The sequence below is a fragment of the Apteryx mantelli genome, chromosome 1, assembly GCF_036417845.1.
Source record: "Apteryx mantelli isolate bAptMan1 chromosome 1, bAptMan1.hap1, whole genome shotgun sequence".
NCBI lineage: Eukaryota > Metazoa > Chordata > Aves > Apterygiformes > Apterygidae > Apteryx > Apteryx mantelli.
In genome coordinates, this window is record NC_089978.1 from 124,283,838 (window position 1) to 124,305,576 (window position 21,739).

At 40.4% G+C, this 21,739-nt stretch overlaps 1 protein-coding gene across 5 annotated transcripts in view; it reads right to left on the reverse strand.

The window, feature by feature from the left end:
• BBX (BBX high mobility group box domain containing) overlaps positions 1-21,739 on the reverse strand; it is a 183,593-nt gene that overhangs the window by 129,556 nt on the left and 32,298 nt on the right. The window lies entirely within an intron of this gene.

A 21,739-nucleotide genomic window follows, 5' to 3' on the forward strand; every position in this document is an offset into this window, starting at 1 on the left:
AAGAGTTTTATTAGTTCTTAGTCCTACTACTATTGCGGAGCCAACGGAGCTACATGAAGATAAACAGACTGTTGTCTCAGCCCTGCGTCACCCAAGTCACCAGCCAGGTTTGGTCTGCAGGACCAGTTTCTGTGCATGTGACACCATTTCCCTTTCTCCCACACTCAACCTAACAGGTTAACAGAGCTACAAGACAAGACAGAATCAGGCCTAAGACTAACTTTATCAAACACAACAAAACCCTCTAGAACCACCCAATTAACTTCCAGATGCCAAGGTGAGTTTGCCAGAAGGACAAGCAAGGAAAATTCTCGTCATTCTTTGAACTTATAGATTCAATGTATTTGTCATAGAAGCACTTAAAGACTAACCTACAACCTGCAAAGCCTTTCTAATATGATAAAGTTGAACTTAAAGGAATTCCTCAGCTCCCTGTTTCATCTCTTATTGGCATTCTTCCCAAGTTAGACAACAAACTGGAGAGCTCCAAGACAAATTTCTAGTTTTGCAGAAGTGTCTTGGTGAAAAGGGCAAACTGACAGGTGTGCAAAATTCCTATGTCTTGTAATAATTACCATTCCATTTAATGAGTTAAAATAATTGAGATGCTGGATGATTAGTGCTTGGGAGCACAATTTATCTTTAGAGGCTCATTTGTTCTGTGTTCAGCTCAACAGGATCTTTATCCCTATTCAATTCTCTTTTCACACCTAAAACAAATTGGAAGAGCATGAAAATGTCCTCATAACAGTAAGACAGAAATAAAGCTAACGATAAAATCTTATCCATTGTTTTGAAGTCATCTGACAGACTTTGGTATTAAAAAATTAGAGCTTCTTTATAAAAGACTAGAGAACAGTACAGTGAACAGAAAAATTATAACTCTGTGTTAATTCCTCTTAATCCTACAGAACACTACTAAATACTGTATGATGACGCATAGGGAAAAAAAGGAAGTATTCAAAAAATTGTTAAATTCTCTCACTCAAAAAAATCTTGCAGCAAAAAAAATGAAGACCATAATGCAGTAAATTATTCCTTATACTAAAATATCTTTCCCTACTTTGAAACCGGCAGTTTCAAAAATCAACTAGAGTCACTGCTTCTATTTTCACACCTTGTGAGGAACCAAATTAGAAGACAGTCTAAAAAGTGGGCCCAGATATTTAAAAAAAAATACATATATACATATATATATATATGCATATATATACTCATATACACCTGCAATTTAGCACTAAGGCATTATTTTGCCCCACTATGCTGTTCCAGTATCAGGCAACAGCTTTGTAGGCTCTTATTTCCTAATTCTGTGTGTTTAAAAATAAACAAAATCTTAGAGATTTTGCCCTAACAGTTACCCTCCAGTTTTATTTGGATAGCCTTCCTATAGAAGGCATAACATGGAAAAAAGTATGAAAAACTCAACTGTTAGGTTTTTTGAGAACTTGGAAAAATACAGAAACACGTAGCAAACAAACTGCAGGAAAATTATTGTTTCAAGTTAGTTTAGACAAGACTTTTTTTCAATGAGTTATACATTTACCCACATTGTTGTGTATACTTAAACGACTGTGTGCATAACCTATATCAGACTTTCTATTAAAATCAATAACTATGCAGGATGAAAACAGCAGGATAAACCAACATACAAAAACATTACGATCATAGTAAATGGCAGGGAAAGTACAAGATACTTTCCCAAACATACACCAGCATATTATCTTACTACAGAATAACAACTGAATTTGATTTTTGATCCAAAACTAATTCCAAGGAAAGCAGGGAATCTCACAGAGATCTTTTTCTTCATAATCGCTCTCCAGTCAATTTTTGTCTCAAAATGGGAAGCATTGTATTTAAAATCAAGGAAATAAAGATATTGAAAATATGATCACAAGTCCAGAAAGATGTATTTAAAAAACAAGCATGCAAGACTTTTAGTACAATGCTGTTTTTTAAGGTTAAAAAAAAATCTTAGTTGAGTTTTTCCTGTTTCATCTCAAATATACAGCATTAAAACTATACCATGGTGCCAGGTTTTACAGACAATTACATAAACTTGCCATAAACAGATTGGTTTGCTCTGCACTGTAATCTCTGATGATTTTTACGCAGGTGTGCGTGCACTTGTATTCAACCTTTTTCTCCCTCAAGTCTATAAAAATTATGCAGAAGATGTAGTAATAGCTAAATGTGTACAATTTTCAGGGCATCCCTCACAAATTTGGGTGCAAAGAAGAGGAGGTATGCTATGATGGGAGCATGCTCTTACTGTGGATCAAGGGGGGTTTCCTGGCAAAAAGTCAGGTTCCTCCACTTACCCAGTTAGGGCTTCTCATTGATTTCCTGAAAATAGCTCTATTTGGATGCATAATTTAACCCCGGTCAGCAATGGCACCCAATCCTTTGCGGAGACAACTTTAGCATGGCTGTGTGAAGAAAAACTACTCTAAGGGAATCCTCAGGAAAAATTATTCTCTCAATAGGCACCACTCTACAATTTTTCTCAATCTTGGGATCTTAATTAGGGAAGTTTTATGCTATGTTTAGTGCTACTGGCCATAAGCAGCTTTTCCCGTAAAAATCAAGAGGCCACGTGAGACACCAGACACCACGCCAGAGGTCTTCAGAGAGTTGCTAATAATCCAGGCTCTGCCAGTAAGTGGACAGGACCTGGGACCTCCAGCTCATTCCAGCTTTCTGGAAAACAAAGGATAATGCCTTCCAACTCCTCTGCAAAGAATCCCAATAATGTAACAACAAGCAGCACCGGGTGGCAGCTAGGGATTACTGTTCTCCACTGCCAAATCACACTTCTGTTTGTGTACTATACAATAACAAGTGGCTTAAATTTACTGGAGTAGTGGCCTGTTATGATGTAAATAAATCCAGTAAATGAAACGATGAGTAGTCATTCAAAATTCGTTCCATCCTAACAGCCAGTAGTCAGTTGCAAAGCACATGAAAAACACAACTGGAACTTACGAAGGCTGAAAAAATCCCTATCATCTTACTTCTTTCGAAGAAATGCTGATGCCTTAGGTCCTTGATTGCTTTGTGCCACCACTCAGAGATACAAGTATTTATTTTAGTACGTAATTATGAAAAGAATCTATGTAAGTACTCCCCCCCTCACCCCAAAAGAAGGTATTTACAGAAACCACAGAGCTGTTTCTTAAATGATACTATTAACTGAGTGGAAGACAGACACAGAACTGAAGCAGTCTGAGTGGGCCAAAGGACAAGGCTTTTATTCTCCATAAATACCATACGAGGCCCATCTCACCCACCATCATCCATCAGTCCTGCACCTCTTCCTCAACACATCTTTGAACACTGTGAGCATCCCCTGTGTATTAAATAAAACCACCCAAGACAGTAATGACTGCCTTGGGAGACAGACACAGTGGCTTGGTCACAAGCCTGACAACACTAAGTAATTCTTTACAATTTTATTAGAGTTTTAGAAAAGCTCCTTTTAAACTCTACTAGACAGTATCTTCATCTCGATTTTGCCGGTTAAATAAAGATTACCTCACTATGAAATAGAGATAAATTACTCAGGATGGGATTGTGGTTGCGTATAAATAGGCCTCCAGTGCCATCTGAGATGCCCTGGAGTATCCAAGAGCTCCAGAGGGGGCTGGTGGATGTGCCCAAGGACCAGCAGGAGATCCCCACCTTCTCCAGAGGTTGCTGGAGGCTGGGTAGGTTATCTTGTCGGCTGATAAATGCCCTGGGGACAGGAAGATGAACTCCCCCCTTAGCATTCAGCATAGTCATACCCTGCCTCCTAGTTCTGTGGTCACCAGCTTGTGAACGCTTACATTTGGGCTCCATTTCAAATATACAAGTAGCCCCTGAGGTTAGCAGAAGGGAGGTTCTGTCAAAAAGCTGTGCCTAAGTAAATACTCTCAAGATCAAGACTTAAGGGCCATGGCCTTCAAACTCTTACTTGCTGCAGTACTCCCATTGACCTTGGCCAGCTTTAGTGAGATCAACTGCATACAGAAATCCTGGTCACAACTGCAAGTTTGTTTGCAGAATCTGACTTTCAACAGAAGGTATAAACCAAAAAAATAAGGAGAAAGACAGATGGCTGAACAACAGATTCATTTTGTCTTAAAAGAAGGCATCAGGAGAGCCAGTTCTTTGTTCTGCCACAGCCCCTTATTTGAAGGCAGAAAGGCAGGAAAAACTGTCTATAAAAATGTTGTCGAGGCTTTCCCAGAAGGGAAGAAGAGCCATAGGGGAGCACAGTGCACTCCAAGTATCCCATCTTGGTGAGTGGCCAAGCGATATGCTGAAGCCAAAATACAGTATGCTAAGAGTTGCCTAAAGGCCACTTCAACAGGGACAAGCTCCTTAATAGTTCCAAAATGCATCACAAGAAACTACCTTTGCTGCACTTGTTGCTCCTGGGCCAAGTATAGGGAACAGACTGCACAGCTGGACAAGCTGCTACCACTTTAGTTAAAGTGGTAATATATCACATTTTTCTTTAAGGTACATAAATGAAACTGAATTTCACTAAAGGAAAACGGGCCTGCATGTTTATGCCAGCCTTAGCGAAAAAGGTTCTCTTCGGTAATTTTATACTTATTGCTGTCTTACAAAGATGTGAAAATATTCAAATCCTTTTCCTAACAGCACATTTCAAAGTTACAGTGTGTTCTTAGGACCTCACACATGTCAGTGCACTTGTGCTGCCTCATAATGAACTATAATTACTATATGATCATTTCCAGACTTACACATAGTTACCCATTAACCTGTATTTGTAGACTAAGTATTCGCTGAACAGCATGGTATGTTCCTTCAGTCCCCAAAGCTATGTAATCATTCAGTCATAGACCTCAGCAGACTGGCCAGCTGAAACTGTTTTTGCAGTGATGAGGGAAAGGCCACAGATAACTAGTTCTTATTTAAAGACTTTAAACAAAAATGCCCCTTTTATAGAAAACTTTGTCAGGAAACAAAACAACTGAATGTGGGGACTGCTAATTTTCATGCTTGTTGGACTAAACCCTCAAATTTCTCATTCCAGTCCCTGTGCATATACCAGGGTAAGAAAAAAAGCAGAATCAATACAATCATTCAAGCTTCCAGTTGAATTTGCTTACTACATGTCATCCGCATAGGTACGTATCCATGAGATGAAAAAAGTGGAGTCCCCTACATGGTATAAATATAATTTACTAGTTTCTTGCATAACAATAAATATATTGTTACCTCTGTAATTGGCACAATTTTTTAAAAGCATTTTCAGAAAGATTCAGTTGCTGCAAAAAAAAAAATATATATATATAAATATATAGTAACAATAACAATATAATGCAATGAATACTGTGTTCATTATTAACCTTTCTAGCAGTAAGGCTAGCTGACAGCAGAATGCCAAGGATGGCCGCAGAATTTTTGCATACACATAATTTGTGTATACACAAAAAAATCCATTCATCTTAAATCTAGGGTTGTTTGGTTTTGTTTTGGTTTGTTTTTAAATGAATAACACCTAGGAGGTATGTGCTACCACACCTATGGAACTTGCTCTGTGCTCTATTACAAACAGAGGGGGTTACAGGCTTTTCCCAGCTTTAAAGAAATTGCTTAATGCAGAAACCTCTACTTTTTGCAGACAAATGGAGATAATCTGTCAGTCACATAGAGGTAATGGCTAATAAACAGATATAAAATAAATAGAAAATAAAATAAAATAGAAAATAATAAATAAATAAAATAAATAGAAATAAAATAAATAGAAAGCGCTGTATTTGATGTTTACTTTGCTGCTCATTTTCATTTGAGAGGGAATAACAGCAGCAATTTAGAAATCCGGCATACGTATCAACAGGCTTCCATCAGGACTCGCTACTGCACAGGATCAGCTGCAGCCCATCTCAGGAGGCGAAAAGTCTTGCTACAAACTCTTCTTCTCTCTGGAAGCGTCTTCTCTCTTTACAAGCTGCAGCTGCTGCTGCAGCAACTGAGCTGGAGAAAACGGCTGGCTGGCGGCTTGGCCCGTGTGAGGCATTATGCTGAGGTCTCCAGCACTAAATATGTGGGGTTTCAGCTGCAGTCTCAGTTAGGGAACCAAGTTTTATTACACACAGACTCTTTATTCTCCTTACTACACACGCAAAAAGGGAACATGCCCAGCAAGATGCAGTGGCACAACCCATAAGCAGATTGTTTAGTTGCAGACTGCCTGTAAATACCACACTGTGAAGGAGCCAGACTGAGTTTATGAATGACTTCAAAGGATTTCTCAATAAATGGTGAAATTAGCACCAGTATCTTGGTGCTAAATGAAATATTAATGTTTAAGCCAACAACTGTTATTTAAGTATTCCACAGCTTTTTCCCAGCAGGTTCCCTGTTCTGAAGGCCAGGAAGGGTAAGAAAGATGGGAGGAATTTGGTCACCCTGGTCAGGGAGGACTTTTGGTGCAACCCACGGTGGTCTAGGCAGTTCCTACACCGTGCACTGGAACAGGCTTTTATGCCAAATCCAATTCTCAGCAGTACAAAAAGCATTCATCTTAAAGCAGCTGTGGGAGGATGAGGAAATCTAATTCTAGAGGGAACCCCATGCCCGTGTACAATAGAAATCCCACCCACACCAAAACAATTTTCTGGACGCACATCAGAGACCACACGCGCTTCAGAACGAACGCTAAATATACTCGTCTTAGAACTATGTCAATATTGGCACTAGGATATTAAACTTGACTTCTAAAACTGACTCTGGGAAGGATTCCAGTTGTCAGGAACTTCATGAAAGTGCTAGTGCAATGTTACCTGCGCACCAGCTGATAGTCATACAGGTACAGACTTTTAAACACAAGGTTAAGGTATGAAAATATCCTGGATTTTTGGAGGCTCAATTAAAGCTTTAAGAGCTCTTGTTTCAAGATGGGTAGTTTCAAATTACAGATATCTAATCCAATATCTAAATGAAAAGGCAAACTTCTACTAAGACATTTGCAAAGAAATACTCCGACAGGATTTCAAATTTACAATAAAAATCTTAGTTCAGAATTAAGTTGTTTATATCTGAGGGAAAAATAATTGTTGGAAATGACCTGAGAGGCAACTTTTGCTTTAGTAATTATTTTTAACACTAAAATCAATGAAAAGAGAAACAAAGAGGAGTAAGACAGGGATTGTATTAGTATACTGATTTTAGAAACAGAAGATGACTACCATCATTTTTACTGCGCTAGTTTATTATTTGGGGGGGGGAGGGGGAAGTGAGGGAGAGATGGAGAAGAGCACAGGGGATAAAAGATGGCAAATCATCATCCTCTCCCATATACATTACTTGAGGTACATTCACATAATCCTGGTGGCCCAAAGTGCAAGCACATCATGCAAATCACCAGACTATTCCCATTCAGTCCCCAAGTCAAACAAAATCCAATCTACTGCACTTTAGCACAATATAATCCATTACAGAGAGACCTGAAGATGCCCATTACCATGAACACATAATAGAATGATGTACCTTTTTAAAGGAAAGGAAAAAAAAGTCAAACTTTTACTTCTAAATCCACTAACTTGTGTAAGTAAAACTGTTGTATAACCTCTTAATTAAACAAAATTTACCTCTTTCATCCCCTCTCCCCACAACCCCACAGTGCTATCGCCATTGACTGCCTATTCAAAACTCAAGCATTCTCAGTGCTTCCTTCCTCGGGTAATGTTATTCACAGTATTTGCTTACAAAATACGCCAACTGAACATACTAAAGATTTCTACAGTAAGGGATTAAACAAGTAGCAAAAACTGCCTGACTATTCTATCATCACGTAACAGCTGAAAACCAAGGAAGGAGGACGAGGTAAGCAAAGGTTTGCCAAGGGAAGCCAGCACTTCATCCAGGCTTTTTCTCTGCGCTGCCAGCGCTGCGGTTTGATTCAATTCAGCCGCTTGGCAGAGGAAGTCAAACACTAAAATACATCACCGCTGTCGGTGCTCCCGACTGCTCCAGCAGCCCAAGGAGCTCGCGAAACGCCAGCTGCCCTCACAGCCGGTAACACGTACACATCCCGACACGTCACGCGGCACCCAGAAGAATCAGAAGAGGAGCCTGGCACAAGCAGGGAGCGGCTGCAGACGGCACACACGCACGCACACGAATGGCTTGTCCTTTACATAGTGCTAAACAAAATTAAGCTGCTCGAGTCGTTTCCATCGCCAGATTAGCTCAAGCGTGTCGGAGTCCCGATTTGTCTCATTCACCTCCCTTTGATCCATGCTACATGCTGCCTTCTATTCATATCTACAATGATCACGGACAAAGCAGGAAAAGTAGCATAAATCCAGTAATAAAACACTTGTAAAAGCAGGAAGTTAATGGAAACTACAGGATACTTTTTTTTTTTTTTTTGACATTTGCAAGACAGATGTTAACATGCTGCAGAGAGTAACTACTAGTCATTTTATTTCTCTTGCTGCATGTGAGATATTAACGCACTGAATTTCCTGAAACCAAGTAAGTTTAAATGGATGCAGGAATGGATGTTTTGGTGGTGAGCTTCCTCCCTAGCCTGGCCCCTGAATCTTTCTCCTTGAACCTTCAATTAAGTTAGGCAAGCAAGCTCTTTAGAACTATGGCTTTAAGTAAATACATAAAAATAAGGAAATCTCAGAGAGCAAATTAAACAGAACATACAATGTAACAAACATAACAATGGGGCATCAGCAAAGAGAATGGAAGTGATTTAAGTTATGTAAGCAAAAGCAAGAAATTCTTTTCCTTACTTCAGTTTTATCATACTTCATTTACAAACCATTAGTTTATTTTTTAAATTATGGATCACAAAGCTTTGCTTTAGACCCATATGAAATAGCCATAGAAGGCTTTCAAACTTCAAAATTCCAAAATATGGGGTCGGGGGGGGGCGAGGAGTGGAGGGGAGGCGATGTTTGTGCATGAATGTATATGCATGTGTATTTTGAAAGAGAGAGAGAGGATGTGTGTCCATATATAATAAATGACTATATATTTTATGTATTACATACGTACTTTCTGTATATGCATATAGTACATAACAAAGTCTCCTGCAACAGCTGCTTTTATATCATAAACCATGGACCAGAGTCCAAAGATCTAAACCTCAGTATACTTCTAGGTAAACACAACCCTTCAAAGAGACTGATATTTGGGTCATGAAAAAAATCTATTCCTGGTCTGCAAAGAGCCAAATTAATCCAGAATCTAAATCTGAATTTTAGGAAGCTAATTCAGAAAGGGTTTTGCACTTATCAAGAGGTCTTAACTGTTCAGGAGAGGAAAAGGAAAACTTTAGCTAAAGAAAACTTCCAAACACGATAGAAGGGAAAGGGCATACACCTGACCCTTTCCGAACAGTAGACATACAATCTTAATGTGTAATTAGTTTAAAAACAGGACAAGCATGGCCCTTACAATGAACACTGAAGCACTCAAACATCACAACTTTCAAGAATAATATAAAAACTTTACAGTTCAAGACATAGTTCAGGGTGAAGTCTCACCTCAATGGAATTTTTGGCTGACAAAAACAAACAAAAAAAAATCAGATATATGCATTATTGTTTGTTCCGCACATACTTTACAAGAGGAACTAGTCATATTTAATGATTCATTATTACATCTCAGAAATAAAAACTGATGTCAGAGAAACACATGGAGCAAGAATGATACCACCTCATCTTCTAATTACCTTGATAAAGTAACTTTGTGCTTAGTACACGCATTGGCAAATACATGTTTATGAAACCAAAGCATCATTTAGGCTGTCTCTACATGACAGGAAGATTATTTCAGCTGCTCGACATCCTAGAGTGAGCGGGTCCTCTGAGTACACTGTGAAACCTGAAGAGAGTTTGTGGAAACTCTGCCTGCACCTTAATTTCAGTTTAGTCTGCTCAAGCTTTTTCCAGTCTAGCTGAATGTATCCATCCATTTATAAGATGTAAAGAAGATGCAAAGATAGCATGTTGTGAAAAGCCCCGTTTTGAAGGTTTGTTTAAGTAAGAGTTGTAACTGCAGAGCTCAACACAAAACCAGACATATTTGCAGTTTAGTTAACAATTAAGACAGCCTGCAAACTTACCCACTTCACGTTTCTGTTGCCTCAATAAGTCTACTCCAACCTCAGCAAGGTCTGAACCTTTGTTTTGCAAATGCTTTCAAAGTACCTCTCAATAAACCTCACAAATTAACGATTTCTAGAGGTATATTATTTTGTAAGTATTTCAACTCTGAAACTAAAATCCACGTTAATACTTCCTTCAGTTGAGTAATGCATAATCCATTAGTTTTGGTGCATCTCACATTCAGCATGTACTGGGAACTGCTCTCTCCTGAAGGCACCAGCTGTTCCCTTCCACAGCCTTTCTCAGCTCCAAAGTGTATCTATAAGCAAGCTAAAGGAGTCATCTAGTGGCCGTGAGGAATACGCGCAGTCCTACTCCCTTCTGCAGGCAGGCTGGGAGGGCACCCAAGATATTTTTTGAACCCCCCAAAGTAGCCTGGTACCGACAAGTGGCAGTGCGCTGGCGGAGCGTCAACTGAAGCGCCAACATTTTAACGATGATATGTTGCTAGCTGTCATTTCCATAAGATTAGTGATAGGCACGTTAATGTTCCTGCACATGCTTTAATTATCCACGTTTGACCAACATCAAGGGCAAATTTAAGTTCTTTGCCGCTTAAAAATACTTGGGAGTAGAAACAGTTGTACTATTTCTCACCAGCATGCAGCTCACCATCCCTCTTTACGAGAAGCATCAATTTATGCAGTGGTCTTGACCACTAGAGAACAAAGCGGAACAGCAAACTAACTAATCTTATTCAGCTCTAATCTCTCTTCTGCCACAAACTCATTGCACAAGTTTGGACAAAGCACTTAAATATTTAAGTAAGGTACCTCACTCACAGAAGAAGTATCCGCCTAATAACATGCAAAGCTGAGTAAGAACCATAATATGTTAAACAGGTATTTGAAGCATGATTTAAAATAACACTTCAATAAGTACCATAAACATTTATAAAAGTCTTATTGTTAAACTTTGTAAAAATGTGTAATGCTTTACCAATTCTCTGTTCAACACCCCTAGTCAGGTAAGCTCCGGAAATTCAAGAAGTGAGTGTAATTTTATTAGAAGACTTCAAACATTTATCGCTCACAGTGAGCCCTGAAAAATAGCAATTTTAACTATATTAGAAACAAGAACGTGAAAAAAAATCAACACATTTGTTATTTTTCAGGTAAACTTTAGTTTCAAACAATCTGCATTCAGATCAGTTTTTGTTACTCTCAATTTTTGTCACCTATGTTGTGAAAAGAACTGTAGGCACTTTATTGAAGGGTCAGATTACCTTAAATTTCCTCTTGTTTCTGGAAATTACTTTGCTACAACACTAATGCCAGGCTCTGGAGGAAACAGTGTTGCTACTATCCCTTCACAAAGAGTGGAGAATGACTGAAGTCCATTATTAACATCTTTTCTATTTAAACTCTTACACTTTTGCTCAGAGATGACCCAAGGGAAATGAACACCGTGTGTTAAATATCCTCCACACAATTCTCTAAGGCACATTACCCACGTGGTTTGATGTCTTATAACTTAATAACTTAATCTCTGCAGCAATAGCCTCACCCCTGGAAATCAGGAAATATAGGTTCTTCAGACTAGCCAAAAGGCTTTTTTTGAATTTGTACTTAACTGCCTTAATCACCTCAGTCAGAAAGGTGTTACATAGCTTCTTTCACCAATCCTATAAATCATTTGGGTAGTTTCAAGTGAAGAGTGCTACAAAAGTGCAAATTATCATTATGGTATTGTTAAGGAGTGCTGACCTGTTTCAGACTGTGGTTGATGGCAGCATACCACAACCATACCAACAAGTGAAAGTAAGAAAAACAAGCCTTGCAAGCCTTATGGTTGAAGTTAAATACAGAAGTTCCTTCAAAATGGTGTGGTATGAGCAGTAGCTAAGCGATGCTTGAAGCGAGTATTTAACTCGGCCTCCCTCTGGTCTCAGTAGGCAACCTCCACCTTGCTCCTTCACAGCTCTAGCAAACCAAGCGTTGGTCACATCTGCTATACACAGGCCACTCAGAGGACCTAAAGGACACTTCTTTCTGAAAGGTGGGGACACCTTAGTCTTTCAGGTTAGGAAATCACCGAGAGCTGTTTCTTGCCACTCATTGCTCAGGGGCCTATTCACAGCGGCATCTGCACATCAGCAAACAATTCTGTGGCACTCCTAGTTCTGCAAAAGCACAGCCTGGATCTCTTTTCTAGTTTTTAAACAGGCCTAATCTGTACTGTTAATAAAAATAAAAATGACATTCTACAGTCTTAATTGGCTGCCATCATATGAAGGACAAGGCTACTCTTATCTGTAAGACTGTCTTACAGATTTAACCCATTCTAATTTTAGTTCTTATTTATTTTACATGTGAAGATAAGAGCCTCTTCAGTACGAGCAATGAAGGGATGGGTTCACTGCTGGTGTAAAACAGCAAGCCAAAAATTTTCAGTAGAGCTCTATCGATTTACACCATCTTCGACTAAGTCTTGTTCCCATGTCTCACCTTACACTGAGTGAACCGCACAAAGTGAATGAGTAGTGTAATACTCATTCAAGCCCACCTTGTCCTGCTATTACAAAGAAGATGCATTGAGATGCATCTATTTGCAGGTACGTATAAGATGCAAAACAATGGGCTGGTGTGCAAAGTAGCTGTGTAGAAGAAGGTACTGGCTGGCCTTGAATAAAAAGGGAAGACATTGCAAAAGCAGTAACACAACCACTCTTGAAATATCTACCTACTTCTGTGCATTCAAATTAAAATGTGAAGCCCTTTCTGGAGCTTCTACTTCTACTTAATATGCAGATTAGCCAAAGCACAGTTGCACTTGGTTAGAGCTGCAAACATCTGGGTTGACAGACATCCTTTTCATAAAAGGTTTATTATATTGATCAAGCTTTTATTACCTCAAAAAGCAACCATTGCCTGTCTTTTCTACAGGTCTTACCACAGACTACCTTGGAACTTTGGTTAGCAGGGAAGACAGCTGCCTCCCTACTCAGAGATATTTCACACAGGGAGCATTTTATACTCATCTCCAGAGATGGCGCAGATTTCCAATATTACCTCCAGGTAAAATTCAAGGAGGTTGACAATGATCGTAAAAAAACATTAATGACTGAAGACTACACATCTCAAGAGACAGCCTCTCCTCATGTCTTACTTGCTCGGCAGAAATCAGCTAAAGAGTATCAGTCAACAGTTGCCTTCATCTAAGGGCATCACCCTTGCAGCATTCATAAGCTTGCTTGCCTCCAAGACAAGCTGAAAGACCTCTCTCAGAACTGGCAGGAACAAAGGATTCATCTGCTTTTCTGTACTTTTGTCAACCCATACTGCAGGTAACTTAATCAGAAGCAACACTGTAAACTGCTGGGAAGATAATATAAAAATATATTCACTTACCCAGAAAACACAGTTGGAAAGTACCTTTTTCTTTTCTGCCTAACCACCACTTTACCAACAAGTCAATTCAGATTCATTGTCTCATTAGACATCTACCAGACAGCAGATGTCCATACCTGCAGTGAACATTTCCATATTCAGATTCAGAATTTACAGAGCTTAGTGGAAACTGTCAGATATTCCATGAAAGCCCAGCATCTAACTCTGAAAGCATCTCCTACAGCGTCTCATTCTCATGTCCATTTTAAATAATCCAACAAAATCATTGGGAAGGTCTCGGTTTTATTGTTAGAAAATTTCACACCTTTTTTCAGCTGGAGCCTGGCTGGTTGGCTGTCTTCTTGCAGTTTTAATAGGGAAGAAATTGCTTAAATCTAATAATTTTTTATTGGCCCTGACTAGGAAGAACCTGCTTCTTGACCAAGTTCCACTAATACATGAGGTGTTGCAAGCGACTTAGATTTTGTCAGTGCAGATAGGACCAGACGGAATTTGTTTCCGGCTTTACCTGAGTAACTTTCTGTTGTTTAAACACCTAATTCCTATTTCTTAGTAACTTCACATATCAACAAGCTTCAAGGGGCACCATCAATACAAAAAAAAAAAAAGTAATTTAACCAAATATAGAACACTTCTAGCTATATTACTATATTACTAGCAGTTTAAATTTAAAAAGCATATTCTTGTTCCCAGCTGGGAACAGGAAAATTAAATTATTTTCACTTCTCTTCTAGACAGCTTCACTTTTGAGTTACTAGCTTGGGAAACAAACGTTTTGCTTGAACATCTGCATAAAGATATAAAGATGCAGATAATATGCTATTTTGAAAAGATTTTAACCTCCTGATATCATAAATTGCTATTGTAATATGAACCATTTTTTAACGGATGCAGGGGGGAGATCCATTTTGGAGTTTTACTCCATAATTGATCCTGCTTATCTGTAGTTTGAAATCCACCCAATTGTTCTGGTAGAACCTTTTGGGGCTGCTTTTGAGCCGACGCATGACTTGTCCCCAGTGAAGCGTTACCTCTCATTATAAAAAGCATTTCCCTCCTCACTCAATTCCACATCCAAAAACCTACATCTCAAACATTACCAGGGTTTTAACTCATGTCAGCTGGCCCACAAGGGAGCACAGACTCTGGCTGGAGAAAGCACCCTTTACCAGCTGCCTGGGTCTCCACAGTTTCCCAGCGAGGCTCCCCATGACTATCTGAGAGAGAAGTCCACGGAGAAGGCAGCTGCCGTTGCACCATGTCCACACTGTGGGGGTAACAGCACTGTCCGAAGGTGCCCTTAATGGGCACAGTCATTTCATACCCTCACCAGCAGGAGCTGTAGGTTTACAGAACCATTGCAACCGCATGACACATCAGCATCTGAGGTGTTAGACCCCTTACATTTTGCTGTAATTTGCCTAATAGAAATTAAAAAAGCATTATTCATGTGATTTACTCTCATTAACTAGCTTCTCCGTTTGAAAAGAAGAGAGCACAAGACAGTTATTTTTTCCCCAAAAGAAAGCCATAACCAAATGAAACTGCCACTTCTAATTTTTTATGCTTGGGATTCTATGCAGTCCTTGAAATCCTTCTGGCTTTATAAAAATCAAACTGGATTTCATGCTGTGCAAACTTGATAGAAATATTTAAATAAAAGTTTTCTTTCTCAGCCTGAAACTGTGATTCCTCTTCTTCTCTCACACATACAGTCTGTGTTTTCAATGACAGCAATTTTTTTGTAGCTTAGGTTACTCTAAAATATTACTCAAAAATCAGTGAAGAGTCAATGTGCCTCATTTTGCTTTGGATTTTCAGTTTACTTTGGTAGGGCAAAGGAAGGAGTAGAAAGGATATTTTCAACTCTTAATTCTACTATCTGAGCAACTTCCAAGCAAAACATGTATCAATCCTTTAATCCCTTGTCAAAATCCACTAGCACAGATTCCTGTACTTGCATGGAGTCTCACAGAGGGTAACAAGGCCCTGTACAAATGCATGGGTCTACACTGGTGAATCTCAAAATAGGATCTTTATCTTGGGATGTAACATCCAACTACCCTGGCCAAAACAGAGCCCCAGGGAATTCACGCAGAAATATTGCCGCTTTTTGCCAGCACCTAACACACATAACAAAAGCTTGAAAACCACTAACAAAAACTTCCTGAACTCCACAAATCACACACAAGCAACAACAACAACCACCCTGCTATGAAAATAAACGAACAAAAAATTATTAAAGTACTGACCACAGATATGTACCCTTCTTGCAGGCCATTGGAGTAGAAACCACCCTGTCTTTAAAGATATTCTTCCAGTAGTCAAAGTTTCATTGCAGCAACCCTGTGCACAGACTCCAGACTTAAAAATTTAACCAACACCTTGAACCTTCAGTAAACTGGTATTCTGCATCCAGACAGAGCTACCTTGCTAAATCGAGGCACCCACTGAAGGTCCCATGTAATTTTCAGGTATAGCCCTACATATAGTATGCTATGTTGGGTCACACAAAGGAAAGCCATGCAAGGCAGCACCTACTTCAGAAAAGCTCACAGGAGAAAGAGGAAAGCGACACCACAGCTAAGACATCTTATCTTCAGCATCAGGAACTAACTGATGCTATCTAGACTGAAAACTACCCAGACGGCAAAAATCACATTTTAACAGATGTATATATATTCCCAGCAAAAGATATACGGACAATAGCAGTCCATTTCTGGAGGTACATCCTCCTTTTCTTGCATTTTTATTTAGCTTGCACTTAAGGCTCTAGTTTGACAAGCAGTTTAAATAACAAAAGCCAACTGCTGCCAAGAGCAGTCCTGTTCCCCTCTGCTTTTATTCTGCACACTCCTGGACCCCTTTCCTCAGGGGCAGCCAAGCTATTCACACATTGTGTCATGAATCAGACTGGAGAACTGATCCACCTGAAAACTTCTAATGGATAGAAGTTAAGCTAATAAAACCCATTAATTTTAACTATAATCACTTCTCCCATCCAGTTCAATACACACCTGCAAAAACACTAGCATGGCACCATGGGGCGGAATGTAAGTAGCTGAGGCTGGGACTGTTTCTTTCAGCGACAAGGCTGGTTTTGCTCCTTAAACACAGTGTCTCACTATTACCTATGTCAAATTAGTCTTATTTACTTATCTGCCAAGGAGCCATGGTTCAAATAATGCATTGTATCTTCTATGTTGAAGGTGGAGCCAGCACTACACACATCATTAATGCGAAGTGAAAAGACTCTGAGCCATACCCTCACTCTTGTCTTCCTGCTTAGAAAAAAAGCAGTACTCATTAATAACCTTTGGATCCCTCCAACAAGAAATGATGCAACTTGTGGACAGAACTTTCCATCTCACTTCAGAGCACTCTAAAATAAATTAACAAATGTGCAGGAGCTAACAAAAGACCAGATTGCCAAAATGTGACAGGAGTCAATGTTTTGACCCTATCTGTCAGCAAGCCTGAAAAATGAATTATAAGCACAGTATTCAGAGCCACTGCTAGGAACCCTTGACACTACAGTTACAGGTTGAAATTCTTAAAGCAATCTCCTATCTATTAAAATGAAAGTTTTGAAAATAAGTACAAAATAAGTAATTCAGCACAGAGATCAAGAAGCTGTTAAGGCTTGATGCTCAACACCATGCCTGTGTTTTCAGTGCTGCAGATTTTCTGTATTGGCAGAATGCAAGTAGAAAGGAGGTATACTTTGGCAGATAAGAGACTTCGGTATTTGGGCCTATAAGGGAAATACATTTGCATGTATGGCATAAGCATATTTCCCACATTGTTCTTGTGGAAAACACGAGCAGTACTGATAGTTAGAATTACCATCTTTAGAGTCAACACCCTGAGGTGAATGGGGGTGCAGCGTGTTTCTAACCTACTGACACGAACAGCGCATAAAGTATCTTCAGCTACTGTTTTATCCTCAGAGCGATGACATAACACAGGGCTAGTTTCTTGTGCACAAATAAGTAGATTCAGCAGCCATGAATTTACAGAAGGCACAGAGGCAAAAACCACATACCACCTGCGTAGTATCCCCAGTGCCTGAAACCAAACAAAAAACACAAGGCCATACATGACTGGAAGCTTTTATTACAACTTTCTAAACATTTCCCCCTCCTCCCCCCCTTCAGTGGTGGCTACCAACTGGACAATAAATGTGGCTTGTTGTTTTTGCTTTGACCTTACATCGTTATCTACAAAGCTCTTAAATTACAGAAGGTAAGTGTGGCCCAGTAATACACCATACTCTCATAAAATATGCTCCTACTTGTCCTACAACTGAAAGAAATAGTGATTATTTCCTCCAAGGAGAAAATTTCAATCTTGCCCAAAAATGTTACCACGAATCAAATCCCAGTTTCTAATTCACCACACCTCTCTCATTCTCCATCAAAACGTATCAAATCTTGATTTCAAGCTTTACTCAGAACTGCTTCCAGAGCAGCTATTCTGAAGAACTTCACTGTAAGAAATATCCACCTCCCCTCGCAACTCACACAGGACTAAAATTTTGTTTCATTTTATAGTAGAACTGACAAATAAAATTCAGCATCACAGAAAACAGGTATTCAAAGTGTAAGCTCTGGTCCGGATCAAGAGGGCAAACAATTCTGATTTGCTCAAAGCCTTGGGCATATCACATCTCCCATGTTCCTCAACAAGATCCTAGATTTCTCCTCGTTTTCCCTTGCCCCTCGGGGAGCAGCTGAGACCTATGGTGGTGCCCTGCAGCCGCAAGGGCAACATCCTGGGCCTTGCTGGGCCGCCAAGGCTAGAGTTTGCGCATTGCTTCTTAGGAGCGGACCTCCGTGAAACCACCCAGGGCACTGCAGTCAGAATGAACAAAGCTGCCCTACCAATGGGACTGTTAGCAGGCAGTAACGAAAAGAAGGCAAGAGAGGGATGCCACAACACAAAATAAGTAGCAAACTGCCACCAGTTATAGATTACTAATTTTAGAGCTCCGTTAGAAGATACACAGAGAGCCATGCTTACCCATTTAAAAGGCTGAAAGTTGGTTAATGAACCTACAGCATTTGCATTCTCCTCCCTACACACACACACACGCATACACACACACCCCCCACTGTATAAAACAAGAGTTTTCTTACAACTCACTCATTTGTTTCTTCCTGGAGATAAATAATACTGGAGCGTGCTCAGCAACTTTGCAAAATGTAAGAAGAATTTTGTTCTCCCTTCTTGCTTTTTATATTCATAATTTTATTTCTACACATTGTATGAGTCATGCCATTTCTTCATATATATCATATTACTGTAGATCCACAGTAGTTATTAAACCACTGAACAATCACTTTCTGGCATTATCCGATCCACCTCAAAGTTCTGAAACTACCTAACTGTTTCTGTGCCACAAGTTGTTTGGAGTATACTTTAACTTTATCATCTGTCCCTTGTGGCTAGATTTGTGTCTCATTTATCTACACTTCCCAATTGAAGAAAAGCAAGTTTACACACTACAAGCTTTTAATGACTGCAGGTATTCACAGTAGCAAAATGCATCGTTTCCTGAGTACAGCCTATTAGAATATTAGCAGGGCAAAAACATCCAAGGAGCTGGTACAATAAAACAACTGCTTGTTTCTTGTTACTGAGCCTGGGTAGTTTCACCTTCAGCAACTCCCTGGACCTACACAATACAAAACTGACACTCACCTCCTTCACCTTCCTCGGTCACAGAGCGTGCATAGAAATGTGTTCGGTGCAGCAGTCTACCATTCTCACTACAGTTCTGGCACACTGTAACAGAACAAAATCACCATGATACTGCTTTTCCAGCTTGGTGCGCTAGCCTGTCAGAAGAAAGCTCGCAACCACCCACAAAAATTAACTCCGATCTTAGGAAAATAACACTTTCAGAGGAGGAGTGACAGCATTTTGAGGAAAATGAAAAGCAGGAAGCTGATCTCAGCGCGCAGAGAGCACGGACGGGGCGGAGCACAGGGACGGAGTGAGGAAAAGTGGAGCAAAGACTTGCTGCTTATAGCTCATTTTTGGCAGCATGGTCGAATACCACTGCATTACTGAAATACCAGCATTGCAGCTAACACAAACACCAATAACGCTCCCCCTCCCCACCGCACGTCCCTTGCGCGGCGGCGGCGGCGCCTGGAGGAGCACGCCCCGCGCACAGGCAGTCGCGGCACAGGTAGCATTACACAAATCGCCTCCCACCCGCCTGCCCCGGCACACTGCTTCTCCCCACCAGCACCGTGGCCTTCGAGTCCCGAGTCTGAGACGTTCCCAGCTGCTTCCTCGCTCGCACTTTCACGGGTGGACGCTGCCTGTGCAAAGCAGGCTGCAGCCAGATGCTGCTCAACTCGCTTTCACTTGTAAACCGACTTGAAAAAACACATTCTTCAGAATGGATTCAATGCACTTGCTTTTGTAACTAGAGGAAATTCATTTTATGCATTCAAAAACAGATCACAGTATTTTCTAAAAGGAATAGCTGCCATCTTTTTTGAGCATAAATAACTTTCTTTGATAAAGTAAAAAAAAAAAAAAGGGGGGGGGTTCTGTAGGAAAACAATGATTTACAAGATTTGTTTTCAGAGTTCAGCTGTTTCCAAGATTTTCAAGAGGCTTTTTAGGCTAAAATTCAAAAGGACATCCAAGCTGGGTTTTAACTAAATGAGAGCACCTCCTGCCCTGTATGGATTGTAATTCCCCCCAAGACATACGCTAGTCCCAGACAGCCAGGCACCCCTTTCCCGGGCAGCTGGGCAGGCCGAGGGAGGTTGGCTCCCCTCTCTGCACTCCCCAGAGGAGCCAGTTCTGCCCCGCTGGCCTGGGATCTCCACCCACGTCTGCCCTCCCAGCCTCAGCAAGAGATGGGGCTGCATCCGCCTCTCCTAATCCATCTGCCTGTCATAATCCTGCTCGCAGGTTGCTCAGGAATGAGTTTTGTTAGTATCATTAGGATGGCATTACAAAAAAACAAAAAAAACAAACCCCCCCACATATAACACAGAATAATTTAACATGTTGAATAAATATGAGCTAGGAAAACAAACCGTCAAAGTAAAACCCATTTAATTCTAGCAGTTTACACACCAAACCCAAAAGACGCGAGACAAGGTAGATTGGTTTCTATGCCAGCCACTACCAGTTGTTTCAAAAGAAGAATTAAAACCCATAACGGCAAACAGCACGCTGATGGATCCTCCTAACACTCACACACGCAGCATCTGGTGTATAACTTAAAATCAAAAGCAGACAATCGCTGTTCGTTTACCTTTTTTCTAAATGAGACAGGATAACCATAGAGAATATTTCTTAGATACCTGTCTTATTCTTTTTTTTTTTCTTTCCCCAATTCTGAATGTTTTACCCCATTATCTCTTTGTGGCAAGATCAAGAGATATTTTGCACTGCGGGGGGGGGGGGGGAGGGGGGGAACAAACAAAAAAAAACAGTAAATAGGTTGAAACCCTTAAACTATTTAAAATCCAGTCTGATGTCCTCTACACTGGTACCGAGAGGAAAAGGGAAAAGAAGAGCAAAGGGGCCAACCAGTTTGCTCTTTAACACTTCTTTCAGACACTCTCTCATGTCTGCTCAGTGTAGGAGCCTGTAACATGACTGCAATTCACATTTGGGACATCCCATTCCAAAGGACTAGGGAGCCCAGCACCTTACAAAGTACTCGATGACTTTTTGAAATTCACTATGCCTTGTTTGCTTTTTGACTGTTGTTCCAAACTATTTCCTATACTCAGGCCACAGCCAAATCCAAATCTTTTCCTATAAGCAAGTGGAATGAGCTTGCAACTTGCTAACACATAAGGGTAGGTCTGACCTGATCATCACCCAAAACTTGATACTGGTTTTCAGCCATCATCCTACCTCCTAATTCTTTACTTGTGCTTGTGCGGCCCGAAACAGAACAGAGGCCAGATGAAGGAATATACCGAATTTACTGTAGGAGCCCCTCCGCACTGTTTCAGAAGAAAACCCGGGGAATGGAAGAGGGGTCCCTGCAGCAGGGCCGGAGCTGCAATCCCCAGCTCCCTGCACAACCTGGCTGCCTTCACTTGAAGAGGGGACAGACAGAACCTGTGCCTTCATTTTCGGCCTCCGCAGATCACAGCCCACCATTGGTGACAGAAATTAAATTAACTCATCGGGCTGTAAGTTGAAGGTCACTGATGCAGAGATGCATCCCCATCTACAGCCTCTCTGATGAAGCAG